This window comes from Aptenodytes forsteri, unplaced genomic scaffold, assembly GCF_000699145.1.
Source record: "Aptenodytes forsteri isolate BGI_AS27 unplaced genomic scaffold, ASM69914v1 Scaffold284, whole genome shotgun sequence".
NCBI classification, from domain to species: Eukaryota; Metazoa; Chordata; class Aves; order Sphenisciformes; family Spheniscidae; genus Aptenodytes; species Aptenodytes forsteri.
In genome coordinates this window covers 3175222-3192881 of record NW_008794445.1, presented here as the reverse complement: position 1 = coordinate 3192881, position 17660 = coordinate 3175222, and the positions used below count along the sequence as shown (strand labels likewise).

The following is a 17660-nucleotide window of genomic DNA, read 5'->3' as shown; positions in this document are numbered from 1 at the left end:
AGCAATTCCAAGAGTCTTCTGTCTTTACTGTCTATACTCAGCTGTCCTTCCTGTGTTGTAGATGATATAATCGGACTGTCTCAATGTCTGTTTACTTACTGATAACTCAGTATTATGATTAAGATCCCTTTTGAAGAGTACAGTTGATTTCCTCTGTGTAAAAAGAGGTAACAATTATTAAAACTTACTGTAGTTACACAATGCTCTTCCTTTAAAGATTTTTTTTTTTAATCAGCTGTGTCCTGAAGGTCGATGTCTTTTCCTGAGAAACTGTTGAAGAGGAAGCAGAAAAAGCAACTGTTCAGTGGTCTGAAACCGTCAAACACCTACTCTGGGAAAGCCAAATCTAATTATTTCCTGCTGGACACATTGCTGAACTGAGACTGAAAACAGAGGATGTGGTTACACAGACATTTCTTTTAGTGGTGGGGCTGTCCTAAACAGCTCATATTCCCATCTGCCTCTTTTTTTTTCTTTTTTTTTTTTTCCTTTTTTTCCCTACCCACCATGTGCTGTCACCTCAGTAGTGATGGTATGTCTGGGGGGCTGCATGCTGAGCCAGGTTAGAGACCTGATTTTTAATCTGTGCATGTTCTATTCCTCTCCCCCTCAGCCCCCAAAATAAAAGGTGGGGGAGGGCCGAAGGAATGAATAGCTAGAGTAGAGGGGAGGGAGCACAGAAGTGGGTTAGTAAGAGCTACAGCTAAAGGGAACTTTTTGGAACCAGAGTTTAAAACTGTTCCTATGATTCTTTTTTTATGCGTTTGTGTCAAATAGATGAAATGGATGAGTTTCTGTGAATTCAGAAACTCATTCCTTTGTCAAATACTCTGTTCAGTCCTTCGGGGACATAATGTGGGTGGTTAATGTGTATATTTTACCTTCCCTCCTTTGAGTGCTTTATGGAGTGCAAACACTGTTAAGTGGCTTCTTCAAGGGAAATGAATGGCATTGGGGTGAGGACAGTTTACATTACCAGGCTTAGGTATGCCATAGTGGTCAGTCAATGCCTTGAGATTTTTAAATGCAGGTTGTCCTTGTGGAGGGCAAATGGTGCATGCAGTTTACACAGGAGTCTGCCATCAGTCTGCTACTATGTTTTCAGACGTTAAGAAACAATGCCAGTAACGGTAGCTCACTTTCTTTGATCCTTTTTCTATTTCTGATATGAGACACTTATTTTCCACACAGATAAATTTGAGAGTTTGTCACTGAGCAAGGTACTGTGATTGTTTAAATTAGATTGGTTTATATTTCAGAAATTGAAGTAATGAATTTGGTTTGTGCAGCATTCCTTTCCCCTTCCCTCCCCCATTTTCTTGTGTGTGTGCAGCATCATTATTCTTGTGTGAAGAAATATTTTGGATTTAGGCACACAGCCATATTGATAACATCTCTGTAAGAAGGTGAGATTTAACACACAGTCACAAGTCTCTTTAAATCTTGAAAGCTAAAGGCTGAGCTTTTAATTGGGGATTTTCTTTTGCACCTTAACCTCATGCCATCCATCTGCTTTTGCTCTCCTACCACAAACTAGCATGTTGACTACTTCTACTTATCCTTCTTAATTAACTTGTGCTCCCTCTTTCAGCTTGTTTTGGCCCTGCTGATCCAGAAAAGCAGGGTTTTTTGCGGAGCAGAGCAGAAGCAGCGTGGTAGCTGCTGCTGCATGTGCCAGGATGTTATTTGTTAACAGCTGATCAATTGGGGGCTGCCTCTGTGGAAGTTCCTAATTCACTGAAATAAAAATTTTCCCCTGGACGTGGTCAGGAGCTGCTGCTGCTGTTGTCTCTGCTTGCCATGGGTGCATATTGAAGTGTGTATATACCACAGTGCAGGAGCCTCTGGCATAAAGCAATGCAGAAAATTCCCTATTTTGCCATCTTCCAGTGAGGCAAATAAATGCGCTGACTAAGCATCATCTTCAGAGTACCTTCATGTTAGGGGAACAGGAGACTGAAATGATAACGTGTAGTTTTGTGAAATTAATTTTATTTTGGGACAGGAGTCTACATCACAGATTGTTTCAACCTCAAATTAATGCTTCCTGTAATATATGGCAATTATGACAAGTTCTAGCCACACTAGGGAGGGGGTGTGTGTATACTGTTGTTCCTTGAGTTCTACCCTTTCTGTGGTTTAGTAGAGACACTGAGGATATGTCTCCACTGCACGATTGATCCATACAGTTGACACCCTATTTACACTTACTCTAATGAGATCATCCTTTACACACAGCCATACCCATGTTATGATGAACTCATTCTTTCTGCAACTGTTTATATGTGTGAAGGTACAGCTCTGAGCAAAGATGAGACAGGATTCACTTACAGGGAAACTTTTCCTCCTTCAGGAAGAAACTTTTGGAAAAGCATTGAAAGACTTTTCTTGGATGATTTATTTATTTATTTTTAAATTATTATTTTTGCCCTCTCTTCTGATTTTTATAGCAATATAAGAAGTTTCCCAACAGAATGCGATTACAGTCTGCATTGTAACTTCTATTCCATTGTGTAAGATGGACCCAAACCTGGGTGAGAGGTTTCTCCAAGTAATTGGTAGGGCCAAGTTAATGTTAGGCCTAATATAACTATGTCTCTAAATTCGCTTTCATGTGTCCTGTCAGGCATGCTTTACAGCAACAGATCACCTGGAGACTGAATCTTTTCAGAGCTTCCATCTGAGAGGTAGTATGGCCGTTAGAAAGATAGGATGTGAATTCTGCGTTGCCATGTTCAGATCAGACTTGCGAATCATGTCAGTGAGTTTCTGTGTTGTTCAGACGTGCTCAAACTCCTAGTCACCAGTGAAGGCAATAAGCCATTGTAATCACTGGAATAGCAGCCATTTGGCTTGAACATGTAAACACTGACATATAAACATTTCCATTGGATGGAGAAGTTTATCAGCAAGATGAGACTTCTGCATTTCTTAGAGATGACACTATTTTTTCTTCAGAAAATCTGGGACAGTGGAGTTTTGCCTGCATTGACTGTATAGTGAGAGGAAAAAGGAGGGTTGGAGGAATGTTTTGATTGTGCTATAAGCAAAGAATAACAAAAGCAGTTTAACTGTGGAATTTTGCCAGAAAATGTTTCAGTTATCAGATTAATCTTTGCTTGTTTGCTGCAGTATAGAAGGAGAAGTAAAGAGCTTGTCTTTCATTACAGTTGTAAGGCTGTTCTGCTAAATTTTTGTGAAGTCTGACTTGTTATTTTGAAGGCGGGGTGTGTCTGTGTTTTCTGTTGTTCCGTCTTAAAGCTGGATTGAAATTCCGTGGGGTGACTGTATAAGAATAATGATAAAGACCTTATACCTGCAGCATCTCTTAGCTTAATGGCACACATATTAGAAAAAAAGTTGATGACTGTCCGTGCCCATTGCAAGCCAGTTTATCTCCTACTTGAGGTTCAGATGACTAAGCAGTAAATCACAGGATGCAATACTTTAACCATCTGCTAAGATTGAGCAGGAACTTCCTTGACAAATAGGACTGAAAGTTTAAAGTTGGCCTTTTATTGGCCAGAGTATCTGGAATAAAACTTTAGTTCTTAGTAGACGGAGAAAGATAAATATATGCTGTCCTGCAGGATGAGTTATTTGTGGGAGAACAAGGATCTCTGGACACCTGAGAAGGCAAATGGAAGTGCTGGAAACTCAGAAGAGGTAAACAAACTGAGGCAAGGAAGTTCTTGAAATAAGTTGTCCTGTTTTCTGAGTGTGTGTTTGCATGTCCACAAACACACACGTTTTTTTCTGAAGGATAGTGCTAAGTTTTTGCAAAGATGCCAAAAATCACTGAGTGTATGTGTGTATTTTTTTTATATATATATATATTTTTTTAATCTTCATGCATACCTTAAGAGGTAAGACTTCAAGGTCTTCCATATTGTGCCAGGTGAGATGTCTATCCAGCCTGGTGTCTTGTGTTTGTCCACAAACACACACGTTTTTTTCTGAAGGATAGTGCTAAGTTTTTGCAAAGATGCCAAAAATCACTGAGTGTATGTGTGTATTTTTTTTATATATATATATATTTTTTTAATCTTCATGCATACCTTAAGAGGTAAGACTTCAAGGTCTTCCATATTGTGCCAGGTGAGATGTCTATCCAGCCTGGTGTCTTGTGTTGGCCAGTTGCTGGTAATGAGTGCCTTGGAAGGCATGTAGAACTGGGGGTGTACAGAGAAATTCTTCTCCCTTCTGCATCACCCTGCCAGCTGATTAGGGATAGCCCGGTATATTCTTCAGACCTGGAATATTCAGCAATCTGAAGTTTTCCAGAGAAAAACATGCTGAAGAAAATACAAAGATTTTTTGACTGGATATGGGGTTCCACTTCTGTAAAAGACTAGTAGATGCCCTGTACCAGGTGGTGGGACAGGCAGACCAAGAAAAGGCTCACTGTTGGAGCTGTCTTGACTCAAATGAGATTCAGGAGAACATGGATCTTAAGTGCTGGAAATGAAATGCAGCAGCATGATGATTGTCCAACTTTATCAGTGCTGTTGCAATCCCAGATTGGAAGAGAATATCCAGTGAACCAAGATTACTGGAAATTAGGGATTGGCCAGCAGAAATCTTCAAATGAAAGCGTGGAGAAGTTAGAGATGCATTTCATGTGTGAAAAGCGGTTTCAGGCGTACCTATGTCTCAAAAAAAACCCCAAAACATCCCAAACCCCAAATAAAAAAAAAATCCCACTCAAAACCAAACAATGCCAAAAACTTGCACTGGAGTAAAGATTTAATATATGGATAAATTTCACTCACTTATAATTTGTGATTTAAAAAAAAACAAAACATCATCACAAGCAAACATTCCATACCTAAATTTTGATGTTATGTGCTTAATGCTGTCAGAAAAATTATTTTACCAGATTATATAATAAGGCACTTTGTTCCAATCAGGTTGGAATATCGAACTCTTAACAGTGATTAATTGTTTACTGTCTTTGTGGAAGACTTTCCTTGACTTCTTGAGGCCTTTTTGCCTTGCCTTTTAGGAAATCTAGGATCCGCAATTCTGTAAAAAGTACCTTGTAAGTATATACTTGGTTTTGTAGTCTTGCATCATTATCATATTTTAATTACAGCTGTATCAGTTTCGCTGCTGCTTTAAAGAAAAAATAATTACTTGTTATGGGTTCTCACATTAAATTGTTTCAGTGGAAGTAAGTAATTCTAAACATTGACTTGATGACAAATACTGTAAGAGGTGGCAGAATGACTTTTTGATTCTGTGGTAGAGCCATGATTAATGTGTGCTGACACATTTCATTCAAAGAAAAATTGAAACATTCTCTGAAAGGGATTGTAAGGGAAGCTTCTAAAGTAGTAGTGTCCTTACTTTTTTTTGTTGTATCAGTACTGTAAATCCCTTCTCTTGCAAATTGTTAATTGGAGGAGAGTTGACCAAGTAGATGTGCAATTCATTACCTGTAGCTGCTTCTAAACAGCTTCTTTCTTTTATTTGTTGGAGATCAGGGAACTCTCTCAAATTTTGCAATATGCTGATTATCCAAGCTTCTAGCTGTGGTCATTCTTTCTTCAGAAGAGACTAATCAGCCTAGTTGGTCTTATTCCTTCTGATGTTAAAGCAGCAGAGAGCTCATTTTCTTTTTTCTTTTTTTTTTTTCTTTTTCACTCCAGCTTTGTTCATGCTTGTGTCTGAGGTCCATCCAGTCTGAAGTTTTTATTTGGGGAGGTGCCTGGGTTTCTTTTATTTTCTCTTATTGACAGAAAATCATGGCATCTCAGCTGCAGTTCTGTGCTTCTGGTGTCTGGGAAGCCCTAAAGTCTGAAAAGCTCAGAGGAGGAAATGGAATTGAAACTTTGTGTTAAAAACTTCGTATGATGATTTGTATTTTTTTTAAGGTGGCTAAGGAAGTAGGAGTGAAAGTATGGCAACTACAAATCAACTTCCGACCCTTTTTATTGCTGTTTGAGACAATAGTCTTCCAGAGCCTCCACAGTAATTATTTTCTAGCCAAATACTGCTGTGCGTGCCTGTTAAAACTGTATGACCAAAGTGGTGTGTTACTTCAGTACATTTGTGAGTTTTTAAGGTGTGCAGGATGGTTCCCTCTTTCCCCCTCCTCCAAAATGGGTTTCCCATTGCAGTCATGACAAATCTCTGAAATGTACTTTTTTTTTTACCTTTCCCTGTTTTTGTTTGGATGGATAACATGGTGTAATAAACTAGTCATAACAGTCTCCAACTTCTACTATCCAATGTTTAAGAATGATTTCGGTACAAGGACGGGAAGATTGAGTGTATGATTTGGTGAATATTCTGGCTTAGTAAATCTCAAACAATGCATTCTTCAGAACTGACAAACCAATAGTCTTAAAGTAAAAGTTCTGCTCTGCAAGTAGCATGGGTATGCGTATACAAGTGTGGCAGTCTTTATGGTATTTCAATTCAACTTCTGTTGTGTATGCCAAATGAATTAAAGATTATAGGAAAAAAGAATCCTAGATGAAGGACTTCGCTCCTTACTCTTAAAGGAGAAAATGGGCTGTGTTTGGTTTTTTGTTTTTTTTTTTAAGATCTCTGAATATTTGTGTCCTGTTTTCCCTTTCAGTGACTGGGGAGAGAGCTGCTGGCATGGAAGTGAGCTGGATTTGTCTGTGGGAACTGTGAGTAAGGTATGTATTGTGTTCTCTTTGCTGTCTTTGGTCTGCACCTTTTATTCTTATGTGCTGAATTGAAAATTGCTTGTGGTCACTAAACATGAGGGACAGTGGTGTGTTAGAGGTGGAATATTTTGAATTTGTACTAGCACCAGGTGTGACAGCTGTCCAGCTTGGATTTTATAGTCTAAGAGTATTAATGGCACACTTGTCCCTTTTTCACTGCTGCCTAGCAATTAGTCAGGCTTGTCACAAGTTTTTTCAGTGTTACTGATACTTGGCTTGCTTTGCTGATTTATTCAAGTATATAAAGGCAAACAATTGTATCTATACAGTAAAATTGTAATGTCTGCAAAACTGTAACTGTGCTTAGCATGATACAGTAGCACTCAGAAGAGAGGATGATACATTCAGACATTATCTGTGGTCTCAGGCTGAGTCTTGTAGTAAAGAAAAAAAAATGTTTTAATCTATTCTAGCACCAGAACAAAAGTCTCGGTTTAGATGTCCTTCATGTGCTGGCTCTTAATATTGTTGCTTCAAAGAAAGAAGTAGTGAAGGTTGAATTTGGTATCCTTTGAATTGGTGAAGAACAGCGGCAGTACCAATTCCCCCACCCCTCCCTCATGTTCTTTACCCATATTCATTAGATTTACATGTTAGGGAGCACCTCTTGAGTACTTACTACTTCTTTTCAATAAACTGGTTAGCTTAGACAAGACAGTAATACTGATATATGCTTCTCTATGAATCACTGAAGAAAATTCTTACCTATTTTTCAGTAGCGGGGAAATCCAAGGGTGGAAAGTCAGCTCTCATAGGGGAAAAAGGGAACAGAAGATCTGGTAACTCAGTCTCAATTGCTGGACTTTCCACTTAAATGAATGTCATGCTGGGTAGCTGCATTAGGAGATGCTAATAAATTCAAAGAAATTTGGATTCCACACCCACTGTCCATTGACAGGGAGGAGAGGCAAAGTCAATTCAGATTGGTTTAATTTCTGTAGACGGTTTCATACTGTCATGACTAAAGAATGTGACTGGGGTCAGAAAACTTCTTGCAGACTGTTTCAGGCTTTGGTTTCACACTGTACCTAACATGAGGTAACTGAAAGCTGTCACTTTTCAGTGGGCACTGCTCCTCTGTTTTTTTGTTTGTTTTTTTTGATGGGATCTAATGAACCTGTGGTTGCAGGGCTCAGATTGCTAGCACAATGGAAAAACAAGCTTGTTTCAAGGTGTAGCTTTCCATCAGAACAGCAAGCTGAATTGACTTGCTCTTGTGGCTGCAAAGCCACTGGATTTGAAGGAGAGAAGGTGAGAATTTCAAACTGAGGTGAGGCGATACAATATGGACCTATACTCTTAGTCACAGCCCATGATCAGACTGAATTAGATAAAATGTAAAACTACTTCCTCAGACACACAAAAGTAAGTTGCCAAAAAACCTTGCCATAAACTCCGTAAGACTCTTAAGTTCTGCAGTTTTGCCTGCTGCTTTGTGCTGACATGAATGCTTATGCCAGGAGCTGAACTGACTGAAATCTAACTATTTTACCTTTGCTTTATTTCCTTTTTTTCCTTTTTAAAATTTATTTTCTTTTATTTTAGTCTAGATTGGTTCCCTGAGCTATCTTTCCTTCCTTTCTTTCCTTGCCCAAGTCACTACTTTGTTATGACCTAGGTCATCCAGTTCTTGTCCCAAAGTTCAAATCTTCTGTGTTTGAAAGCATATTGTTTCTTTGAGGTCTTATTTCCACTCTCCTCTTGTCCAATGACTTTCTTGTCCCAATCTGCCCTAAATCCACATTCAACATGAGTTCCTTCATACTTTCTCAGCCCCTCAGTTTTCCTGCCATGAATTTCCAAGTCAAAGCTCACATCTGGCTGCAAATAGTCAGCATTCCCTTTTCTAGTTTGCTGCAGCCTCCCTGCTTCCATTGGTTGTTGGTGTCCGTTGCCACATGCCTTTGCTGCCGGCTGAATCCATTGCTTCATCTGCTTGGCCCTATGGGGCGGGGAGGAATGCTTTGCCTCCGACATGAAGGAAATTTTAAAAAATGCATCAGAGAGCAATTGCAAGGAAGTCAGTCAGAAGGTGGTGGAAAACAGGCAATCCTGTTCTAAACACACTGTAGTTCATCATGCATTTCTTTGGCACCAGTGCAGGCTTAAACAGCTTGCTCCCTTTCACAGCTCCCTCTGTTTTGCTGGCATAGCTGTTTTTGTGGCCACGGTGAGCCACTCTGGGGAACAGATCCTCCTGGAAAGAAGTGGTTTTTTCTAGATTATTTTTTCCTCTGGTCCAGTACATGTTGTCTCCTTAAGATTTATGCTAGTTTCACAATGAGGAAGGTATGAGAGTGGGAATGTGTAGCAGACTGCTTAAGTTGGCACAGCTGCTAGATGTTTAAGTGTGCTCTTTGACATTACAGTTAAGTTGATCTTTCAGTGAGCTGCTGTTGCAAAGGCTGGTCAAACCTCTATGCAGCTGTGCAATCCTGCTTCTTCCTTTGCATCAGAGCTAGTGATTGTGCAGCCACAGGGCACGTCCAGCTAGCTGACTGACCCTGTAGAAAATGGTTTCTAATCTTTTGCAGAGTTAGTCGTCTGCTGGTTCAGCTGACCTGAGTCACCCCGTGGGTGCACACTCATTAGATCAGACAAAAAGGAAGCAGCAGGAACCAATAGCTCGATAGCAGAAGGCTGGATTCCTCTTTTAATTATGACATTGAGCTATATCATGACCAAGGCCTAAAATATACAAGTACCCATTGACACGAGACCTGAACATCACATCTTTTTTGCTCTCTTTTGTTCTTTGAACTTCAGTAGAAATTGTTATTTCTTCAGTAGCTATCATTTTTACTCTCACAAACTAGAAGGTTAATTCAACACACTGAGAGGTATGATAGAATTGTGTCTATAAACTGCTTCACCAGTTTAAGGCTCAATGTCCTCTGAAATTAGAAGGACGTCTTCCTCATTCACGCTTTGAGCTTAAATAAGATCTTCAGAAATTGGTGGGGAGTTAATTCTTTTTGAGCAAGGATTATTTATTATAAATATCATTGTGATTCTCAAAACTAGCTCTGGTATTATCAGTTCTTCTGTGTACCCAGCGTTCCATGAGCTTGAAAGCCACAAAGTTCCTCCAAATACATATTGAATCATGAAAAGTATTTCTTAAAAAACATCTGGAATGCCAGACTACATTTCTTAGCCTGCCATTTGTGGTTTTAAGAAATGGATGTTTGATGATGATTTTTCAAGACCTCTTAAAGACTTTCTGTCACTGCTGGACTGAGCAAAACAAATGCTGGTGTCTTATGAAGGAAATACTTAGAGCTTGAGAAATATGGTTCTTGATGAGTGGTTGTTAAAATCACGTGCGAGGCTTTGTTTGTCTATAGCAGAAATTATGCAGTTGATTGCTTTGCACTAGATGTGTTCTTTGCATCTTTTCCCCCTTAAGTCCTAACATCTCTATACAGCTGTTCATGCCTTTTGTCTGATAACATTTCTTGCCATTTTCTTGCTGGCCCAAGCATGTTTTTTGACTCTTGTACTGACAGATTTGCTGGAGGCGGTAGTGGAGAGACTTCTGGTGGTGATTCAAAGATGTCCTCTCTTACTGTAATGTTGCTGGCACAGTATACATACAGATTCAGATTCTTTAGCTTAGATAGAAAGTTGTGCTCATCCATGTTTTGCCAGCATCTTTGTTCACATGTGTTGCAATCTTTGCATTTTTAATAGGGCCTTCGTAGGGTAGTGGCTTGTGAGGCTTGTGATCATGGTAAGATGGACAGTTTACACCTTCAAATCACTGGTTCTAATCCAGAACGAATTTGGTTACTTTTTGACTGCTTTTGCTCCCCCCCCCCCCCCCCCTCTTTTTAATGAGGAAGGGGGTTGGTTACTTTTTTGCTGCTTTTGCCCTCCCCCCCCCCCCTTACTGTGAAAGTGAAGGAAGTTGATGACTGGTTCATTTTGCAGAAGACGAATATGTGTAATATGTGTGTTAAAATAAAATTCCATAACCTAAGAAGGTGTCTCTTTAGTGGTCTGCATAGTTTGATTTCTTAACTTAAGGTGGTTCCTCAAGAACAAGCTATTACATTGTCTTTGTGATGCTTGCGTTGCTGCTTACTGTATTGTATGTACTTTATGGACAGTGTCATCAGTTTAACTCTCCATTAACTGGAGAAGTAATTCTGTCAACAGGTGTGTGCCTGGGTTAAGCTGACTGACAGGAAACTAAATAATTTTTTTTAATACAACCTTGGAGGTCTTCCTGTTGGTGACTTTTCTTTGATATCTAAAGCTAAAAGGAGTATTTCTCACTCTGATTGTTATAGCTTCTCAAGCTAATGCGATGCTTTGGCTTCCGTCTGCTGCAAACTTCATTTCTCCTGGGTTATTCTTTTGATTTGTGATGACCTGGGGGGTATAGTTGCCTTTGGGCATATCAATCACATTCTCTTCCTCTCTTCTCACTCATTTCAAAGGTTTGTCCACTTAAAGCCACTTTGCCCCGAGATTGCTTCTTTGGCTGGATGATCTCAGCTGGCATAATCATTTAACAGAAGGCTGCTCTTAAGTTTGAAATAAAAAAAAAACAAAACTGTCTTCTCAAAATAGCCCAGCTGCACACACATGCTGTTGCTGTTAGGTGCTGGAGGTTGCTTAGCAATTCTTAAATTGGTAGGAAATTGCTATTACCCTGGCAACTCAGCCCCAAAACGCAAACAAGGGAAAGCTGTTTATAGAGGTGTCCTTGCTGGATTTGGGAATTGTGCTCTTTTTTTTTAATGTCTCTCTGATTTTTACTTACTTATTTTTAAATTCCTTTTGTTTCATATGTTTTACTCTGGTTATTGAGGTTTCACGTTAGGGAAGGTGGTACTGTTCTTTGGTTCATTTAAATACTGACTGTCAAGATCTTGATTATGCCATAAGTATGTGAATATTGCCAAAATTGAGAGTCTTATGCATGAAGACCTAGTGCATGTGTTCATGTCCAACATGAATGTTGGGTAGATTAAACTGTATAACAACACCTTAAGATGATACTGCTACCAAAAGTAGCCATCCTGATTTCTTTTTTATTTCCAGCTGCCTCATTCTCCCTCATGCTAGCCCAAGTGTTTGTGTGGCTGGGTGGCAAGCCAGATCAGGAAGTGATGCAGAGTAAAACTAGTAGTTCGTGTGTGTGTGGCCAGGTCAAATTTGACACAGATCAGTTCCTTGATCTGGTTCAGCCTGTGCTGGCCCACAGGAGGTGAGGAATGAGCAGGCTGGACTGTTCCTTTTGTTGGCAATGCCAGTTTAGTGTCTAAGCAGAGGATGTGGTCTTATGATACAGCTAAGTTGATCTAAGCTAGCTGTTGCCAAAAAGGGCGGTCTTGGATGCATGCCTTTGTTGCTTCCTTGTGCCAACATTGGTGCTTGTCTGGCCTTATGATGGGATGATTAATGGAGCTAAAATGGCAGGAAACTAATCCTAATCCCTTCTCCCGCTCCCAGTTTTCTTTTCACTTAGCGCTGTGAACTAGCTTACTGTGGGTCAGACAGGTTTCAGTACTGCATGTGTCTGCCTGTTTTGTTTCCCTTTCACCTTTTGGGCTTTGAGCTATCCTTCAGTGATTCTGGACGAGCAGCTTTACAAGAAGTTTCTATAAATAATTTTTTCATATGGTAAATGCAAAGTAGAATACTTTTTTCACCAAGGAGTAAGCTAATCAGGTTTACTGTGTGTTTACTGTGATATGGTGTTGGGATGGCAAGAGGATGCACCTAAAAAGCTACCATGTAGAAGTTGCAGAGCAATTTAGTCTTTGTAGTTTGCAGGTTTGATAAAGATCATCTTTTTCCAAAAATTCCTACTGGCTATGGTTCTTAATCTTATCACTTGCACAGAATAGATTCTGCCATGTTTGTCTATTTGAAATTGAAGTTTGTTAGATGCCTCCAGAAGTCAGAAAGGGAGAAAGATTATTTATATATTTTGGAGTAGTGTGTAATGTTTCTTTTGAGCAGCTGCATCTTCTCCTGAGTGCTGTGGTCCATGCTTGTATTGTTGATAAAGGAGTTTTGAGCTTTATAGCAACGTAATTTGAGCACTCCTGGCTCCTGAGAGCTCGCTGTTGTCCCTGCATTATGGTGACACAGCTGTGTGTGTAGTTGGCAATGGACTAGATTGGGGAACTGATTTTGCTCAATACCCAGAAAAGATGGCTGGTTTTCAGCTAAATTGATTCCCCAGTTGAAGAAGGGGCAATGTAAGGACAGAAATGAGCAGCTGGACAGTGGAGAACTTGAGGATGGCTTAAGCTGGTGTTGCTGCTGTAGAACATCTGTGGGATCACAGCCAGTCTTGTCCCGGAAGCAGCTGGCCCAAAAGTAGAAAAATGCCATGATAGAAAGCTTTTGTCTGGTTAGGCAACAGATACAAATCCTTGAGGGCACTCACCCTGAAACCCTTGTTGAGGATAAGAAATACTTGCTCTTAAGACTGCCCATCAGCTTCTGGATGACTCACTTAAAGATCATGGTATGGCACATTTCTTTATGGGAAAGTTTCTAGTCTGTTCAGAAATGACAGGAAAACAAACATTTTAAAATTTTAATTAGCTTCTAAATATTAATGTGTGTAACTAACTGATTGATCATTCTACAATGACAGTTATAGAGTGGTATAACTGTCTGGGAAGTCTAAAAACAGCCTTACGGTTGGTTATAGAAAAGGATTCCATGCCTTTCACAGGACTTCTAAATAACGCAGCATGGATGATTATAAATCCTCAAAGCATCTTCCAAATCCCTCTATGTCCTCATCAGACTTTTAATTGAAACCAATAAATTCAAACTCACCCAATTACAGCTTTTACTGTAGTCTTGTGAACTGGGAGAAAAAAAAAATTTTTTTTTTTTTTTTTTTTTTTTTTTAAGTGGGGATATGTTGCTTACTAAGACCTGGCATTGCTCTAAAAAAAGTTGTCTTTCCCTTAGGTAGTGGCTAGATGTTTGGGTGTACTAATGGTGTAAGCAGGTTCTCCCCCCTGTGCTGTGCTGGCACAAGCGTTGGTGTGGCTGCATGGCAAACTGCACCAGAGTCCTGATTTAGCTGGAGTGCGAACCAGAAGACTAGCTTTTACACCTGGGTCAGTTTTCTCATTGGTTTATCTTGTGTCACTGCAGATTCTTGTGCTGGCCTGAAATGGGAGGGGATGTGGAGGAAGGAGAAGGCAGGATTCCCTAATGCATTTAATGGTTCTCCCAGTTTATTTTCATTTGAGCTGCAACCCTATTTGAGTAATAGAATTGTTGTCCAGGCTGTTTGAGATGCACAGAGTCAGACTGTGATTTTTTGCATTTTGTGGCAGTGTTCCCCTGTACTGTGCTGGTTCAACTGTGGCTTGTATGGAGGAATCGATCCAGCTGAAAATGGCCTAGGAAAAATTGCATTTCTGCTGAATCAGCTTTCTGATATGGTTCGCGGTGTGGCTATACAAGCAGCACTGCTGGCACAATGCAGGACATGGTGGCAGGCAAGGCAAGGTTTGCTTAAGCTGTGTTACTTTTGATGTGGGACAAACATTGAATGACATGCCAACTAGGATTAAGAAGATACCTTCCATCTGTGTCGTCTTCTGCATGAGTTAGGAAACCTGCAGATCCAGGTACAACTTTAGTGATAATCCAGCCCCTGTGCTGAAGTTCCATTGGACAATTTACTGGAGAAACTCTGGTTTATAATCCCAACACCACTTGACATGGTGTTGCTCAGGGTTACGTAGCAAACTGGTGTGCGAGCACTGATCTCCTGCTCTGCTCTATGTTGTGGCTGTCTAGGCTAGACTGCTTTTACTGTAGCTTGGTACTGTGCTTTTACATAAAGGATATAGTTTCAGTGGACTGGCTAATGTGAACATACCTAGATTAGGAAAACAGATTCTGTTTTACAACACTGTTGTTAAAATGGTGTTTGAAATGTGATTTCAGGTTACAAACTCCTGTTTAAAAGAAAATTCAGCATGTCAGAATTTCCTAAGTATGTTTGCCGTTTTCCTAGTTGAAGCAGATCTGACTTTCTGAGACACGTCAAGTTTTTTTTCCCCTTGTGGGAAGAGGAAGGAACTCTTTTTCTTTACTAGGATGGATTGAGGGGGGAAGGTTGAGTCTTCTGCCATTCCAGATCCTTGCTGGGTGGGTGTTAGTTATGTGTCTCACCTGTTTGTGGATTCAGGCCTGGCTGCACTTGTCCTCCCACATGGTCTGACCTAACCATCATGTGGTACTAGGCAAAGTGTAATGTCTCCAGTACATCTCCTTTGATAAAGCACATTGGCTTTGGCTCCTCTAAGGGTGACAGCAGTCCTTACCAGCCAGCCTCCTAACTGAGCAATTACTCTTCCTTTTAGCCCCTTTTCACAGGCCTCCCATGCTACAGGGACAGGGCCTGAGGCCAGTTATATTGGTCATGATTTAACTCTTTCCAGCCTTTGCAAGGATTGTTATATCATTCTTCTAAGTCTGTGGTTTAAGGGTCTGTGTTTCCAAGCTTTCTGTATACATTGTAAAGAGAAGAAGGGCACAATCCCAATGTTTTCTCTTTGCAGATTACCGTTACAATTTGCTCTCAAGTGGATATGAGCGATGTTCACTTTGTACAGGAAATATGTCAAGGAGGGGGTAGGCACTTTCTAGCCAAATTGTAACTGAAGTAAAAGCAAATACTCATATGGCAGTAAGGTTTGGCTCAGTCTCATTTGTTTTGTTATAACAAGCACCAGCTTTGGTTGGTGGTTTTTGTTGTTTTCTTTTTTTCCTCCACCCTTCTTTTCCTTGCTTCTTTTCAGATCATGACATAGGGTCCTGGGAATGAAAGTATGACAGCATGGATGAAACAGCATGTATTCATTGCCAGTAATTCTTATTGTTGCCTTGAATATACATTGAACAAATTTTTGAAACAAATGTACTATCACTTATAACTTTGTTCTGGGTATTACAGAGCAAACATTACTAATCAACTGAAGTACGAAACTGAAATGGAAGTGGGGAAGATGACTATTTGAGCTACTTTATCAGCTATTAATGTGTTGAATGTTGTCACACTCGTTCAGGTTAATTATGAGTGTTAAGTGGGGAATACTTAATAAAAAACTGTATTGTTAAAAATGTTGTTCCAAGTTTATGCTTTCTGATTGATTTCTAGAGGATTATCCTGATGGTTTTTACTTTGCTTCTTTGCAGCTTGCTTTACCTGCATCTTTTTGAAGCTGAAGGTTAGCCTCTGGAAATACCTTTTGTTTGGTAAATGACTACAGTGCAGCAGAGTTATGTAGTGGTAGTCTTGTGAGTTTAGACTGGTTGAAACAGCAGAATACTAAGAAGCAGGAGACTTCCATCTTCATTAATCAAAACCAAATATGTTTGCCCTTGTATTATGTCCGTTACTGCTTAAATGTTGACACAGTAACCATTTCACTGGAGACTTCCAGCTGGTTTGTTTCTGTCTAAATTACTGAACATAAAAGAATTTTAACAGAGTGGTGGCTTTTAAATACTTATTTAAAGAATTATGGAAATATAATGAAACATATAAAAAATTGCTCATTTCATTAAAGCCCTTTATATATTGCACATTTCAGTTACTGCAGCTGAGGTTTTACACAGGAAAGCTTTTTTGTTAACTTTATGTGGAATATTTTTCTTGCATTCATTTTCACTGATAGTGAATGGGGCAAGAGAATTCTTTTTTGAAATGCAAATGATTTTATTTGAAAATCCTCATTTGTTGTACTCAGCTGTCCTTCCAGGTTTATTATGAAGGATTACTTCACCTGACTGGATTTCAAATTGACAGTTGTCCTGTTAAAACATCATTGTTGGTATAAAAGGAGAGTAGTCAAGAGGTCAGCCTATCTAGAACTGAATTCAGTGGAACAACTCAATCTGTGTCTTCTCAGGATTGGGTTCCTGAAGTACCAAAAGTTGAGAATATTCTCATACTTTTTAAGAAAACGATAATAATCTGTAGTTTCATCAGTAGTTTCTGCGGTGATGCTGTTGGAGGTTTATGCAAGTTTATAAACTGCCGGGTCTAGTAAGTTTCGATCACTAGTTGGATTTGAATTGATGATGATAACACCAGCTGGAACAGGTTGCCCAGAGAGGTGGTGGATGCTCCATCCCTGGAAACATTCAAGGTCAGGTTGGACGGGGCTCTGAGCAACCTGATTTAGTTGAAGATGTCTCTGCCCACGGCAGGGGGGTTGGACTAGATGACGACCTTTAGAGGTCCCTTCCAACCCAAACTATTCTATGATTCTATGAAACACTGTGCTAAAGAACATGTTTCTCTAGAATATGGAGACGCCACGATGAACTGGACATGTGGGTTAAGACTCTCATGTGAGATTTACTTTTTTTTTTTTTTGGTTTGTCTTGCAGGTTGCCATCACGAAAGCCAAAGTGGATTTCTCCGGTGTGGTGTGCCTGCCCCCTTCCGTCATTGCTGGAAATGGGCTGGACGGAGGAGGGGCTGGCGAAAATGATGATGAGCCGGTGCTGGTGTCACTTTCGGCGGCGCCCAGCCCTCAGAGCGAAGCTGTTGCCAATGAGCTGCAGGAGCTCTCCTTGCAGCCCGAGCTGACCATCAACCTCCATCATGGCCGAAACCCCAACCTTCCTCCACTCAGTGAAAGGAAGAATGGTAAGTGATACAGTGCACTCATGTCTCATGTAGTATGTCCTCACCAAGGAAGTACTGTGGTGTTGTCATGGTATGTGTTCTGATGACAGGGCTGCTGCTTATTACTTCTTACAATGTTTTATTTGCATGAGGAACTAATAATCTAGAGTTGACAAAACTGATTTACATTGTTTGATGGGAAGGATTGATGTTACTGGCTATGGAAGTTCCAGATAGCTCCAGTGTTAAATGATTATTGTTTTAGGTGAATACCAGAAACAACTTCCATGTGCTTTGTGGTGACTAAAAGTTGTGCAAAGCTG

General features: G+C 40.0%; 1 long non-coding RNA gene across 2 annotated transcripts; it reads left to right on the top strand.

Annotated features, from left to right (window-relative positions):
* Window positions 1–484: 484 nt before the first annotated feature.
* Window positions 485–17128, top strand: LOC103907766. Of its 2 annotated transcripts, XR_658114.1 has the most exons (4): window positions 485–532; window positions 6587–6650; window positions 15897–15928; window positions 17097–17128. It is a non-coding gene; the product is annotated as an uncharacterized LOC103907766 (long non-coding RNA). The 2 variants fall into 2 exon arrangements; XR_658113.1 differs by lacking the exon at window positions 15897–15928 and having other exon boundaries at window positions 17097–17117.
* Window positions 17129–17660: the final 532 nt, after the last annotated feature.